We start from the raw sequence: 13,087 nt of genomic DNA on the forward strand, positions 1-13,087 counted from the left end.
GATTGTTGGCAACACATGAACAGACATTGAAATTGCGCGTTAATTTTCACTAGCAGCTGGGTGTGCACTTGATAAAGCTAGAAATGAAATTATGAATATTTTTGTACTGGATCAGGTTTCAGACCCACATACTTAACTTTGGAGGAGACCTAGAGAAGATTGCAGTCTTGGGAAAAGGAACGAAATGACTGAACTATACTGTTCCGAGAGATTCAGATCCTCGAAAGAGGAGATACGAATTCGAATCACAGTCCAGCACCAAATTTTTAAACGTCTCTAGTACAATCAAGTACAAGTAAAATAAGAGCCCTGTTCCTTTAAATGGCTATCGGTTCATCAAATAAAATAAAATTTTCTAATGTAAGTAAGCTTACTGGCGACTGTATTTCTTTTTACCATGACTTCCGCTGTGTCATTTCCCAACGTAAACCGGCTCTGCCCAGTTGGTAATGAAGGAACGTGATGTTTAATGCGGATTCTGGATTATAACGTCTTTCTCTTGAGGTTACCAGAGGTAAAATAAATCTGTTTGTGCCTCTTAAAAGTAAATGCCTGAACCCACGCATTGCACCTGTGATAGCTCGTTCCACCAGACCATTGTGGCCACATTACCCAGCCCCAGGAGTGTGCTGTAACGGATGATGTGCTTAGCTTACAAAATTAGTCACTGTGGAAAAAATGCGAGTCTATTAAATGGTCAAGTAGAAGCAAGCTTCTGACGCAGAGGTTATGCTATTCTCATGTCAGCAGGATGTAAAGACTCTTCTAGGCATCATAGGCTGGATGTGAAGCCATTTTGATTTTTCACAAATTCAGCAAATTTCTTAGTTCGAGAAAATCCACTGTGAAGTGTGAAGTTGCCGGATAATTCGATTATTACTGTTATTATTAATATCATTTTATTCATACTGCTGCTATAACACAAGTGCTTGAACATCATTTAGTGCCTTTTGGTCACTATAGAAGTAGTTTCCCAAGAACAGGTTCTTTCCCTGTCTACGGAATCCTTTTCATGTTAATATCAAATACCAGCAATTACTCGTAGATTACATTAAAACTAAAGTAATTGACGAAGACGTTACTTGGTAACAAAAACGCACTGCCTTTCTTCATTTACTTTCGCCTAGAAATGGCTATCGAGTACTGACAAACCAAAAGGGAAGAGATCTTACTGCCTTCCGATATACGTTGCTGTTAGTTCTTCCACATGATTTGGTCGACATGACCTGTTTCAAGTAGTGTATGACAGACAGTGTTTTAGAAAATCTATTGTTTCCCTTTGCAATAAACAGAAGTATTTTCATTCTAAGCTGTCGAAGTACAAAATTGTCGCAATATTAGTGCAAATTTAATATTCGCTTCTATAATTTATAAAAGTATTTCACAGTCGCAAAACTCGCATCCGAAACGTTGACCTTACACTTAGTCGCTGACCATAAATTGTAGCTCAGAGTGACACCAGTTTAAATAACCTAATGTAGCGAAGACTGTTTGCCATTGCTCTTTCTCACCGGAAAATACGCAATTGACTCATTTGGCTCCATAAGTACACTGTAACAGTAATTTCTGTGTGAAATTTGTCAGTAAGCTTCCGCCTTCCAACCGGCAAAATACGGAAGAGTACGGCCGGTAAACAATTCACAAACCACGATTTAGTGCCGGTAAGACGATTTCTTTAAACATTGTCGAAGCTGAGGGAATTTAGTTTCTGCTTAAATCGTCTTAAGCAGCAACGTTCACAGATATCTCAAATAGGAAAAAGCTGAATATCCAGGTACGAAGGTTGTAAAACAAACTTCCCACAGTTTGTGTCAGGTTGATCTTTTCGTCTGATAACACTGCTTAAGTATTTTGTCTAAGAGGTATCACAAGTAGTATCCCTGTAGCTGTGGGAATCATTGGTTGAAAACGAGTTTAACACCAATGGCTACAGTGCTGCTATATTTTCAAAATTATTATCAACCTAAGTCTGAGTTCATCCACAAACTGAGGCATATTTATAATATTGAAGCTAGACTGTGTATCCTTGTCTTTCTTGAGTGGTCATTGGAAGGCGTTCACACACACGTATACAATACTATGAATAATTCGAACAATATGGTTAACGTTGCTCTCATAAACTACTTTTTTTTTAAATTCTTCTGGGTCTTAAGCGTGCAATATGTGTTGTAGATACAGTCTCAGACCAAAAAATTGACCGCCGAGTCGTTCACGTAAGGTGGACAATACAGTCATGCTCCTCTCAGAATTCTATGTCTGGCAATATGCTCGATCTAGCAACATGTAGACTGCAACACTTCCCAGAGGAAGTCCTAACTTCAGTCTTAGTACATTACTCTTGACTACGACCGTAGTCTTGAGGTTAAACGCGAGACCTGCTAATATGATATTGTAGATTCGCTTGAATTACACTCATAGCTTCAGCACCGAGAGGAAAGGGGCGATACAAATGTTGTCGATATGTGCTTTCGGTCGCCAGACGTCATATTAGCTGGTCTCGCGTTTTACCTCAAGACTACGGTCGTGTTCCATCAGCGGTATGAATAAAATGATATTAATAATAACAGTAATAATCGAATTATCCGGCAACTTCACACTTCACAGTGGATTTTCTCGAACTAAGAAATTTGCTGAATTTGTGAAAAATCAAAATGGCTTCACATCCAGCCTATGATGCCTAGAAGAGTCTTTACATCCTGCTGACATGAGAATAGCATAACCTCTGCGTCAGAAGCTTGCTTCTACTTGACCATTTAATAGACTCGCATTTTTTCCACAGTGACTAATTTTGTAAGCTAAGCACATCATCCGTTACAGCACACTCCTGGGGCTGGGTAATGTGGCCACAATGGTCTGGTGGAACGAGCTATCACAGGTGCAATGCGTGGGTTCAGGCATTTACTTTTAAGAGGCACAAACAGATTTATTTTACCTCTGGTAACCTCAAGAGAAAGACGTTATAATCCAGAATCCGCATTAAACATCACGTTCCTTCATTACCAACTGGGCAGAGCCGGTTTACGTTGGGAAATGACACAGCGGAAGTCATGGTAAAAAGAAATACAGTCGCCAGTAAGCTTATTTACATTAGAAAATTTTATTTTATTTGATGAACCGATAGCCATTTAAAGGGACAGGGCTCTCATTTTACTTGTACTTGATTGTACTAGAGACGTTTAAAAATTTGGTGCTGGACTGTGATTCGAATTCGTATCTCCTCTTTCGAGGATCTGAATCTCTCGGAACAGTATAGTTCAGTCATTTCGTTCCTTTTCCCAAGACTGCAATCTTCTCTAGGTCTCCTCCAAAGGTAAGTATGTGGGTCTGAAACCTGATCCAGTACAAAAATATTCATAATTTCATTTCTAGCTTTATCAAGTGCACACCCAGCTGCTAGTGAAAATTAACGCGCAATTTCAATGTCTGTTCATGTGTTGCCAACAATCGCAACAGGTGTCGTTATTTCTGGTCAAACACGCACACATCTTACTGTTCATGAGTAAGCAACTGATACTTAAGCTATATTCGTGGATGCACGGTAGGTGTGCAGTTCGATTGTCGCTTAGGCACAAACGTTTGTATCCTTATTTTAGATTCAGACACCTAGCGGCTCGTAAGAAAAACCGATACGTAACATTTGATTTTTCTTAGTTAACAATCGGATTACGTGTTGGGTTCGTATCTCCATCACAGAACTTCACATCATGCACTTCATCTTTAACTGCATGCACACTTTGTTACTTCAGAATGGAGGTATATCCGACATCTTTCGTGGTTAGATAACAGGGATGAAAGGGTCTTGATAGGAATCACGGTTTATTACAAAAATTGTCGTCTTTTATTTTCAAGTTTAGATTTGGTTACTGGTATTGGCAAAACTTTCGGTAATTCATGACTCTTCATGGCTAATCATCAATATGATGTGATTAGATTAGATTAGATTACATTAGATTAACTCTTGTTCCATAGATCATGAATACGACATTTCGTAATGATGTGGAACGTGTCATTTTAATGAAAGATTTCTTTAAATACCATGATTCAATTTCTTTACAACAATTTTTTACACTCTCTCCCATTGCTTTTTATTTCTCTCTCTCTCTCTCTCTCTCTCACACACACACACACACACACAGACACACACACATTCTTTTTTATTTTTATTTGTATGTTGTGCTCGACTATCGGCGAGGCACGAAAGCGCCTGTGAATGACTTTCTTAGTTTTGAGTGCACTTACGAAAGAAATATAAAAACAACAATGAGAGTTACTGATTTATGATGCTCAGTTTGCAGTCAGTTCTGAGTATTATTAGTAACTACGCTCCAGTCCCTAAACCTAGTTACAGAAAGCGAATCAGACGCATTACGTATTCCAGGCCGTAGCAGCCGCGACTTGGAGACACCAGCTATGGTCACTTCCCAGACCGCTGTAGGATCACATCGGTTCGTCTTCTTCCTGCTGGTACTGTAACTGAGATTTGGCAACAAGGCAACGTATGTTTGGCAACTCTGTGATCGACGAGTTACTTCCTGGTGTGCACGGAATTAAGCCTCAAAGTTCACTTGATTTTACCTGTCATTTCCATTGAATAATCTGAGGTATTATAGCTTGGAGGGTAACAAAAGATTGAAAATTTACGGTTTTCAGCCCAGGAAAGTCGTTGCAGGTGTAAATCGCAACTAATCTAGACCTTTAAATAGCGGTTTACGAGTTCTACTTACTATTGCCGTCGTAATAGGAAGGTGAGACCCATACCTCCTCCCCAGCTCTGTGGTAACATGCTGATCTGTGAAACAGCGTCTGTTACGGTTCGCAGTTCCAGTCTCACTGACTGAAACGTTTTTATCCCTTCTGTGAAAGAGCTAAAAGCAGTCAGATCAAACATCAATAACGAAATCGCAAGCAAATGCTTTCAGCTCGTAGTGCAATGTTGAAAAACTTACAATGCTGCACAACAGGTAACGCCTCTTTCCGCTGCTGACAAGCGAATTTTGGGTTTCTACGAATACGTAACTATATTTTTGAAATGCCACGTTTGCATACCTCTTGAGTATGACACAGCATACCAATTAAACACAGACCCAATCAAAATCTAAGTGAGTAGTATTTTACTAATTCGTGTCGATAGAGGCATGCTTGTGTACAGATACTTTCGTCGTAAGGTTATCATGGTTAGTTTTATTTCATTTCTTATAATACAATGCACAATTTTCGTAAGGTTTCCTTTAGTGTTGTTAAAACAATAGCAAACATGAGCGAGAAATTAATCATCAACGATATATGCGAATTCTCTGATGTTACCTATGACAGTCTGACAATGCACATGCAGTTTATTGATTACATGCATGTAGAAAATTTGTTCTGAGTTAAAGCTGTCAATCAAAGTTTGAAGAAGAATAAAATATCGCTACCACACGACGGCTAATGTAGAAAATACTTTTCTGACATATTATGGCACGATGCGCTATCCCTGCACATCTTCGAGATGCATCTGCTGCCTGCTGTCTATTAAACCTGAATAGAACAAAATGTCACAGTAGTTAGTCCTTTTTCGACATGCGACTACTTTGGGTTGAGAAGTTATGAAACGTCCCCTTAGAACAAATTATACAAGACTGTGCTTAACCTGACACACAATATTATTTAGCGCAACGCAATCTGACTTTCAAAAATCCCTACAAAAGAATAGCCCTGACTAACATTAACCTATACCTTTCACAAATCACTTACCTCACAAAAATCTTCGTTACTCGAACTACTGCAATACAGCGAGCGCCACTACTGCCAGCTAAATAAAAGATTCAAACTACGGAAGGCACTAACTACTGATAGAGATAGTTAGCAAATGAAAGATATTAATAGAGAACAAACAATGTATTTACCTTAATATCATCACAAGTCATAATATATGTAATTTCAAAACTCCGCCACCTCTCTCCTCACATCCACCACTGCTGGCGGCTCACCTCTAACTGCACAACGCTACGCGCTGTTCACATCCAGCTGCCGCTGCCTAACACTACAATGGCAGACAACAATGCAAACTAGCCACAGACTGCACACAGCACAGCCAGTGATTTTCATACAGAGCGCTACGTAACGTTGCCAATAAGAAAAAATAAACAGCAAACTTACATAAAGAAAACATAAACAGCCTACTTACAAAGTGAAGGGAATTATGTTCAAAGTTCCATTAGATTGATAACTTCAGCAGAGAGCAGAATTGCGTTTTAAAAAATGTAGCACTGAATGTATTCGAACTCGCGACATCTTATCTATGCTACAAGCTGACACGTAGCTACAACAGCTCCAGAGCTCGGCAACTATTCCTCCAGAACTTTTGGATTCCACAGCACTGTGAGATTATGCATATGGCCAGGTCTTGACTTCTGAGAGACAAACAGTTACAGCTTTTCTTTTGGACTGAACGACGTTTTCTAGTAACAGATAGCGCAATAGAATAGCTCAAGTGGAAAGGAACACACCCTATTTAAACTTCTGCATCCTACAATGTTGGCAGTTGTGTGTAGGTGGCAGTAACGTGATTTTATTTCTGTGATTACAAAATAGTCGAATGTATGCACTGGGTAGCCGAGGCAGCTAGTTCATGGTGATTCGGTCAACCAAGTAAATGAATTTACTGAACATGTTGCAAATTACTACAGGGAGCCTGTGTGTCAGAATTCTCATCCAGTGTGGCGCAACTGCATTACGATGGAAAAATGACTCGCAGAGAAGAGGATTTCGTGGTCTGTTGGACGGATGGTAGGTTGTTATACCTATGGTCTGGGTTCGATTCCCACTTCTGTCAATGATTTTAGATAGGGAGAGGCAGATTCCATTCTCTCCTGGCTACACCAAGTGAAGGAGATATAATGGCTGCGTGGTCTGAATATTCACATTAAAGATGATATTCCTTCTTTACCAAGTAGACGGTAGGTTGAACCACAATAAAGTCTGGAGTGGCGACACGTAGAAACTCTATCACCAGTAACATTTCTTATACTAGTTATTTATTTTAAGTGACGACACAAACGCTATGTATGGTCACAGGACACTTATTCCATCTTTTATTTGAGCTTCTGTATGTCGATAAAATTGGTTCTGAACTGGGAATGCAACTCAGACCGCCCTTAACGCGGAATTTGATCCCTTCGTGGCAATACAGCTCGGCTACAATTTGTTGTTTGTTCAAAAATGCAGATTCCTCAACACCTTCACATATTATGCGTGAATGGGATTGAATCCTGGCCCGGCACTAAAGATTTAATTATGTATTATCAAGCTCTAGCATGAGAACACCTATCTGCTGGTGGATAATAATTTTGATTTTTAATGTATTTTCATTCGCTGTGAACGCTAACGATATCCGACGTTTTTAACTCCCAGTGAGACAAAGAACTATTTGCGAGATGACTGTAAGTTCAAGATGCTATTCTGAGCAGCTGGTGGAGAAAAATTCGGTAGCTGACGTCTCTTTGTGTGTAGTCAACAACGATATGTGTGGGGCTCTTTCCCAGTGAGCGCTGAACTCTTCGTCATATTATTTCAGTTCAAACATGCTCACATGTCACTGCTGGTGCAACAAACCCATATTTAACGTTAGTTTTCTCTAGAATATAACAACGATAGTTGCCGGGTTGGAGTCCTGGGAAGGAAAAAATTAATGTTTCGTCTCGTCATTTCAGTTAAAACATCTAGTTACTGCCGCGAAATTCCGATGTGTCACATTTGACTGTGCTTCGATAGCAATCCGATTAGGTTCCGGGTTCGAATCCGTGTCCAACACACAGCTTCACCTCACGGCATTTCAAGTAAGTTACTTGTGAAGAAGCAATATTTAACATCTGTCGTAGTTCGTTAACAGGGACAATTGATGCTGGGTAGGAATTCGCGTCTGTTAAAAATGTTTGCGTTATGCAATTTAAAGTTGATATTTGCTAACTGATACTGTCTAAAATCGAGGTATATCACTCTCTGTATGCCTAATCAGGAATGACTGTTAGTTTCCGTCAGTCACGAAATCTTTGCTTAGTCTGCATGAGCTGGGTTTGAATCCATATGCAGAACAAGACGGTTCGTCGTGTCATTTAATGTTCATACATATTCTCAACTAGCTGCTCGTGAATAACTTAAATTTTTAATGTCGTTTTGTGTTAAATAGTTCAAATGGTTCAGGTGGCTCTGAGCACTATGGGATTTAACTTCTAAGGTCATCAGTCCCCTAGAACTTAGAACTACTTAAACCTAACTAACCTAAGGACATCACACACATCCATGCCCGAGGCAGGATTCGAACCTGCGACCGTAGCGGTCTCGCGGTTCCAGACTGAAGCGCCTAGAACCGCACGGCCACATTGGCCGGCCCCCACCATCTGGTATCAACGCATTACCTTATAATCCATTATATATAATCATTTTCATAGTACACTTGATATTATAGATGAGTAGGACACAAAACAGGACATAGATAATGTCCGTTTGACGTCAACAGTGCGTAACATTTTACTTTTTTTGAATAGGACAATGTTCCTCTCCAATAATTTTTAGATTAGTTACAATAAGCTTACGCTGCAAGAGAATTCGCTTGTATTTTTCAATATGTGGTCTGTTGTCGGTTTGAAGGCCTTCCATAACATCGGCAACGTAGTGCAACTCCACCGAGAGCTGTCTGGAGTAGGGTGGAGATAGCAATGTGAAAGTTGCGAGCTGTCGAAGACGATCTTCATATTCCTAATGCGATTAGGACATCGTATACTCTTGACGACGTTTAGCACATGTGCGGTCAGTCATCCAGTTTCAGAATTCATTTTGAGTAATCCTGCTAAATTCCCAAAATATTGTCTTTTTATATTGATGAGTAATATGGATAGTCGTCACGTTCATGTGCCGTCTACAACGCAAATTTAATGTTACTATCCTAGGAACTAACCTGCAATACGTTTTGTATTTCATAATCGGAACTATCTGCATTAACCGTCATCAGAGCAATGTCAGAGAACAGAATGCAGCAGTGCCTACTTGAGGACCTGCTTGAGTCGTGTTCTAAGGAAAGGGTAGTTGCTGGTTCACATTATATTACACTAGCGAGAAGTACCGACTTTTCCTTTTCTCTGCAAACATCCAGAACTAAATTCAGTAACTAAACGCTAAGAATATATTTGCATTGTGCCAACTCAAAGATCAATAGATATGGATATAGATATAGATTTTTATATATAAGGCCTTTCTCGTTCTGCGTTGGAATAAACATCATTCATTATTTGCTTGTTCTTGTTACGATTGTTATTGTCATTCTCTCACTCGCAAGAGTCTTATGCTGATGCTGTATGAATAAATTATGCCATTGGATACAAAGCGGTTTAGTTTTGAGACCTAACCCACGAGGGGGGAAGGCACAGTGGTCTGCTTCAGGAATTCCAAGCAATAAAACACAAAAAACAACCCAGGAAGGGTTCGAACAGCCACTTTCACGCAGAGACATGCATTTGGAATCTGTTCATCGTTACGGGGTCAAACAAGAGGGTAACATTACTGAAACAATGATCGGGCTACTTAGTATATAATAGAGCATACAGATTTCAAGGAGGAAACGTATGAAGACGCAGACTTCCTCGTTATCAATATGTGCGGCATATCTTTCGTGTTAACGAAAGTAAATTCCCGCTTTACCTCTTCTTACGTGTCAAATGAAATGAATGCCATGAGGAATAGAATATTTGTTGACTGCGTCTCTTCTTGCTTCCATCCTTACCAACATATTTCTTCATTCTCGTGGTAATCATGACATTCTATGTGCATGCTGCAAACGATTGCAAGTGGACAAATTCGACATCGAGGTGCAAAGCGTTTGGTATCTTACATTATATTCAATTCGAATAAGCTTCCGGTGTATTTTTACTTCGTTTGTATTTTTAGATGATTATGAACGTTACGGAAATTTATCTCACATGCTTTATGTTGAATGAGAAACATTGAATGATCCGTTTTGCTTTCCCTACGTTGAAATGATATAATGTCGGCGTCAACAGCCTTCTTCCACGCCGGAAGCTGAAACTTGTATCATTCTGGATTAATGATAATTGAATGTCTCATATGTATACATAGCCCACAAGGCGACGTCAGAAACCATCAGGGGAGAACGCCGCATAAAAACCAAACGTGCGCGCGCGTCTCCACTCTGAAGAACCGTATCGGAGAATCACGGCAAGCATTTCGCTGAAGAGCTGCCTCGTCAGAGAGCTGAGAAATGGCAGCGTCGTAGCAAGTATTTGTCAACACTCTGATAGTGCATTTACTTCCGGGTGTAGGTCGGCGTTACCTCGCTAAATTCACTTGACATTCGTTTTCCACATCGAAGACTCGTACGATATAATCCGCTGCAAGATGACACAATTAGAAAGTATATTTAATTTCTGGACTCCAAGAACGGCGTTCTTCACATAAGTAACACCTGTTTGCGTGTGCAATCGGGAGGACGACGGTGCAATCACGCGCCCGGCCATCCTGATTTAGGTTTTCAATGATTTCCCTAAATCGCTTCAGGCAAATGCCGGGATGGATCCTTAGGAAGGGCACGGCCGATTTCCTTCCCCATCCTTCCCTAATCCGAGCTTGTGCTCCGTCTCTAATGACATCATTGTCGATGGGACGTTAAAACAGTAATCTCCACCTCCTCTGTTTGTGTGTTTAAGGTTGCGTTTTGAGGCTCAGGCAACATCGCAGTGACTATAGTCCGCCTCTGGCCGCCAGTGTTTATGAAGTGCACATGTTCATTAATATAGTTCCCATCTTCTAAATTTTTGCAATAGCATTTAACTGTAGACGTTTTCTAACACCGGCGTTAGCAATTCCTTTCCGTTCTCTGAAACCTTCAAAACTACAAATTTTTCTGGTTTAAATCTGATGACCTTAACTATCACTTCCGATCAACAATAAATACTTCATGAACCCATACATGGAACTCCAAATGTGCAGTGTGCCTGCACTGCTACAGAGCATGCATTGCAAGGTATTCACACAGTTTATCGCATAGACTTACCATAAGGAATGAAACAAGAGCTGTAATACACTTTACACCACAGACGCTCACTCTGACTTGACGAAAACATCCAAACATTGACCAAAAGTTGCACAAATAATTAAGTTTGAAAGGAAAAGAAACGAGGTATGAAGCATTTATAAATTCATCGAATGTAGTGAGGTGGTTTAATTTCGTCCCAGTCTATAAAATTAATTTCGGGCCATACTCAGCTCTTGCCGATTACCCTCCTACTAATCAGGGCGTCTGTCTCCGTTGCTTTTGAGCGTGAATGGAAATTGTAGAAATTTTCTGTGGAGCAACATTTAATAATAAAGCGTTTTAAATCATCATAAGCGATGAGCGGTAGCAGGCGCTTTCGATAAAGAACGGGGGAGTGCAGCGCCGGTGCTGTCGCCACGGCCGCTGCCAGTAGCCAGCAAATGGATCGCGGAGCTTTGCCGCATACGGCGTCCAGAGGAGGACAGTCTGCAGGAAATCTGCCGCAAAATCGTTACTAGATAAAATTTTGATATCGGTGTGTCACAAAGCGAAATAGATTGAATCTGCACTACCATTACATTCACGTCTTCAGCATTCAGACAGAAGAGGCTATAAAAATATTTTATGCCAGCTGCTCTCGATCCACTGACATTATGAACAGAAACAACACACGCTACCGCTAGACCACAGGCGTAATCAGCCTAGAGTCTCTCTATCTTGGGACAAGTTTTCCTCCAGGAAGTGCCGCAGTCTACAGTGTTGCCAGATTGTGCAGATAACCGGACTTAGAGAATTAGCGAGTTGGCCAGTTTTTTTGTCCCATGTCGCGATCGGCGCGAACTTAGCCTCTGAAGCGGGCGGCCGCCGGTCGAGTTTTATGTCAAAGAGTGTACATCGCGCGTAAGGACCATGCAGATACGATACGAGAAAATAGGGGTCATACGGAGGCGCAGAGACAGTCGTTTTTACCTCACTCTATTTGCGAGTGGAACAGGAGGGAAAATGACACGTAGTGGTAATGGGTACCCTCCGCTACGCACCGTACGGTGGCTTGCGGGGTATCTATGTAGATTAGTTGATAGGAAAAATCCTGAGGACCCAAAGTCATGCAGTGTTTTTGCCCATGCTGTTAGAACTATTCATCGAAGAAGTCATGACGGAAAAAAAGAAAGGTTAAAGGATGGGATTATAATCCAGGGTGAAAGGATATCAGTGACAAGATTCGTTCGTTGCTACCCTCAGTGAAAGAGAAGAACAGTTACAGGATCTGTTGAATGGAACGAACAGTCTAATGAGTACAGAATATGGACTGAGAGTAAACTGAAGGAAGATGTAAGTAATGAGTGGTACCAGAAATGAGATAAATTCAGCATCAAAGTCATTGACGACGTTATGAAGTTCTGATACCTCGGAAGCAAAATAATACATAACGGTTGAAGCAAGCACGTAAAGAGTAGCCTAACACAAGCAAAGAGGGAGTTATTGAGCCTATTCGTATCAAACATAGGCCTTAATTTGACGAAGGAGTCTCTGAGCAGGGAAGCTTCAATCACAGCATTGTATGGAAGTCAGTCAAGGAGTGTGGTAAAAAGTTGAAAAGAAGAGAAAAGTTTGAGATGCGGTGCCGTAGAAGGACGTTGGAAGCTAAGTGAACCTATTAGATAGGAAATGAAGTGATTTTCCGTACAATCGGAGAAAAAAGTAACGTACGGGAAACACTGACAGGAAGAAGGTCCAGGTTCACATGACCCGTGCTGACACATCAGAGAATAACTTCCGTGGTATTAGAGAGAGTTGTAGAGGATAAAAAATGTTGCGGAAGATAGATATTGAAATACTTGAGGACAAGTTGTTCGGGTCTCGCACATTTAGAAGAATGTGTAAAAAGAGTGAAGGTTGTGCAAATGTTTTGCTCGGGAAAGGAACAGATTGCTGAAAGACGTCCTGAGCAAAGAGGATAAATTAATAGCTGGTGCAATAAACAGAACGACGTAAAGACTCTAGGAGTCTAGGAAGGAAAGAAAAAAAGTAAATGGATGGTGAGTACAGAGATTAAACCTG

Source organism: Schistocerca cancellata, chromosome 3 (assembly GCF_023864275.1).
Source record: "Schistocerca cancellata isolate TAMUIC-IGC-003103 chromosome 3, iqSchCanc2.1, whole genome shotgun sequence".
In the NCBI taxonomy this organism is placed as follows: Eukaryota; Metazoa; Arthropoda; class Insecta; order Orthoptera; family Acrididae; genus Schistocerca; species Schistocerca cancellata.